Source organism: Passer montanus, unplaced genomic scaffold (genome assembly GCF_014805655.1).
Source record: "Passer montanus isolate IOZ18808 unplaced genomic scaffold, ASM1480565v1 scaffold2, whole genome shotgun sequence".
Lineage (NCBI taxonomy): Eukaryota > Metazoa > Chordata > Aves > Passeriformes > Passeridae > Passer > Passer montanus.
In genome coordinates, this window is record NW_024366591.1 from 29955008 (window position 1) to 29958499 (window position 3492).

Below are 3492 nucleotides of genomic sequence, written 5' to 3' on the forward strand. Positions count from 1 at the left end.
TCTGCTCTTGTTCAATCCATTTTTCCTCTCAGGTCATTTTGTTAACAGGGTGGTGGCTGTCACTGTGGATGCTGGCAGCTGTCCCCTGGACACCCCTCTGTCCTCTTGATTCAGGGACTCACTCTGAGGTGGCTTTGTGGCAGTTGTCAAGGCTGGACCACGCTGGAGGGGAGAAGACAAAGCAAGAGATAGAAATCAAAGCCAAAAAGCAAGAGTGAGGACAAGTGGTAGCAATTTGCCTCCCAAGTTGCTCATTCCAAGCATACTTGAACACTGCTTTTGCATAATGTGTAGGGCTATATTTGTCCATGAGACAGAAAGGCAGAGAGAGAGAAATATTTTTACATTGAGGTCATTCTTGCTCACTTTTTCCTCTAAGAAAATCAGTCCTCTCCAGTCTTTTCAACTCCCTTTCCCTCCACCCTGCAGAGTGAATTTGACTCACATGGAAACAGCAGTTTCCTGATGTCAGTTTGCAAGAGGTGCTTGGCACTGCCAGGGCATCCCAAGTTGTAGGAGGTGTGGATATCCAGAAAGACTCTAAAGCTCAAAGTGAGTTATAAAATAGGTATGCTTTCTGCCAAATGCATGCCAGATACCTCAGCAAAGGCACACAGATCTACCTGCTCTCAGTGTTCATTTTATCCTCTAAAATGTTACATATACATTAGATTTTGCAATATATTTATGCATATTCATTTCCTGGCTCCACTTTGTCCCACCTCATATGCTAATTAACTTTTCAGTCCCTTGCACCTGTGTACTTGTCTCTGGTGGTCCTCTAGGGGGTCGCAGGGGGATGAAGTAAGTAGTCTTCATCAGAGCTGACCTTCTTATTCTGTATTCTTGCGCATCTTACTGATCCCTTGGTCACAGTCCAAACCATAAGGTTGATTTGATCTGCTTTGGGGGTCCAGAGGAGCCTTGTGATCTTGGTTGCCTTGTAACTTTATCCTGTTCTGATGAAAATCATCCTTCCCTTATCACACATCCCTGCATTCTTTCATGTTGCTCTCACACATATACCCTGTCTTCCCTTTACAGGCAGTTGACACAGTAAAATGCAGCAAATATTAAACAATATTTAATTTAAATATCTATTTGTAATCAATACCCTTCTAATTCCTAACCACATTCTCAGTCCCCCTTTTTTATAAGGCAGTAAGTTCTTTTACTTAGTAGAGAAATTGTTTTTCCCAATCTCTATGATATGTGTCTCTCAATGCCATGCCATGTACTCAGGATAAAGAGGTTAATATTACTTCCTGTTGCAGCATCTTCCAATTTCAGATAAGTATTGCAAGAGACAGTGCTAAACTTATACCAACTAATACAAAAAAAACAATAATGGGGTGACATCATGTGTTTAGAATCCCAGTTGCAGTCAGTGACCATCCAAAAAGTGAATCCCACCAGTTGTGACTTGGGTCTTGTTTAACCTTTTGCAGTACCTTGTTTATTTCTTTTGTGTCATGATGGACAGTGAGTTTTCTTCCTGGCTTCTTGAATATCTTTTAGAATTTTGACAAGGTCCTGATGCTTAATTAATTGTCTCACTAAGGTGAGGTTCATTCCAATAGGTATAGGTAACAACTTGTGATACATGGTGTGGTTAGACCTAATTAGCTGGTGGGATACAACTGTTGCTAATACAGAAAGCCACATCCAACAATCTTAACAAAATTACAAATGCAAAAGTTAGAATGATTATTACTGAGTAAAATTATGTTATCTTTGTCTATTTCTACAAAAGCACAGTTCTGGGTTTAGTCTGAATTCGCAGCAATGCTGACAGGAGGGACTGGGGCCAAGGTAAATTAACCACTTGCCCTAGTCTCACAATTTTTTCTTAATGAAATAATTCATTTTCTCAACTTGGCCGCTTGACTGGGGACAGTATGGCATGTGACGTTCCCAGTCTATGCCCAGATGCTGGCTGATTTCTTGTACTATTTTTGAAATAAAATGTGGTCCCCTATCTGAGGATACTGTGGCTGGTACTCCAAAGTGTGGTATTATTTCTTGCAACAGCATTTTGGTTACCTCCCGGGCTTTGGCAATCCTGTTGGGGAAAGTCTCTGGCCATACTGAAAAGGTATCTGTTAGTACTAACAAATATCAGTACCCCCCTTCTCTTGGTAATTCTGAAAAATCAATTTGCCACTGCTGGCTGGGTCCATGTAGATGTTCATTCTCTTCCCTTTTGATAACTCTAAGGCACGGGTTAGGGCAATTTGTTCTGCCTTGTGTGCAGAAGTACCTGCTGGTAAAGGTTGTCTCTGGATGTGGTAACCACATGCCCAGCATGTTATTTTCCATTGATGACATAGCTGCTTCCATCTGTGAACCAAGTTTCTGCATCATCCAAAGGAGTATCCTTCAGATCCGGGCAGCTGGAGTAAGTGGCTTAATGGTTTCCAGGCAGTTGTGATGTGCCAGCTCTCCTTGTTTTCCACTAAGGAAAGAAGCTGGGTTGACAGTGTTAGTTACCACTATCTCTACATCATCTTGCTCAGCCATGATAGCTTGATATTTCAGGAGCCATTGTGGGGAAAGCCAATGGCCTCCCTTTGTTTCCAGTACTGTGGATACTGTATGAGACACTAGCATGGTCACGTTCTGGCTCAGGGTGGACTTGTGGGCTTCTTGAATGCTCAGCACAACAGCAGCAACAGCTCTGAGGCAACCCAGCCATCCTTTACTGCTGCATCCAGCTGCCTGGAGACATAAGCAACTGCCCTTCTATATGGGCCCAGGTCCTGTGCTAGAATCCCCAGGGCTATTCCCTGTTTCTCATGGCAGAAGAGAAAGAATGGTTTATTTGCATCTGGAATTCCTAGAGCTAGAGCTGACATAAGGGCCTGTGTGGCTTCTTTTGTCCACTGGAGGTCTCTGTTCCCGTTTGCAATGAGCAAATACAGAAGTTTCACGAGTATTCCATAATGATGAATCCATAATCTGCAACATCCTAAAAAGTTCCTTAGTTCTATTATGGTCTGGGGTTTCGGGGTTTGGCCTATTGATTCTATGTGCTCTTTCCCCTTTGTCCAGCACTGACCTTGTAACCCAGGTAGCTCACCTTCTGCTTTACCACCTGAGCCTTTTTCTTTGATCCTCTGTACCCCTGAAGCCCCAAAAAGTTTAGAAGGCTTACTGTCCAAGCCACGCACCCTTCTTCTGTTGGGGTAGCTATTAGGATATCATCCACACACTGCAACAGTTTCCCTTCTCCTGGTGGAGCTTCCCAAGATTCCAAATCCTTTGCAAGTTGCTCTCCAAACAGGGTGGCCAAGTTTTTGAAGCCTTAGGGAAGAACTGACCATGTGAGCTGAGTTTTGCATCCACTTTTGGGATTTTCCCATTCAAAAGCAAAAATTTTCTGTCTGGCTTTGTGGAGAGGGAGGCAAAAGAAGGCATCCTTCAAATCTAAAACAGTAAACCAAGTTAGGTCTGGTGTTAAACACATTAACAAGGTGTACAGGTTAGCCACCA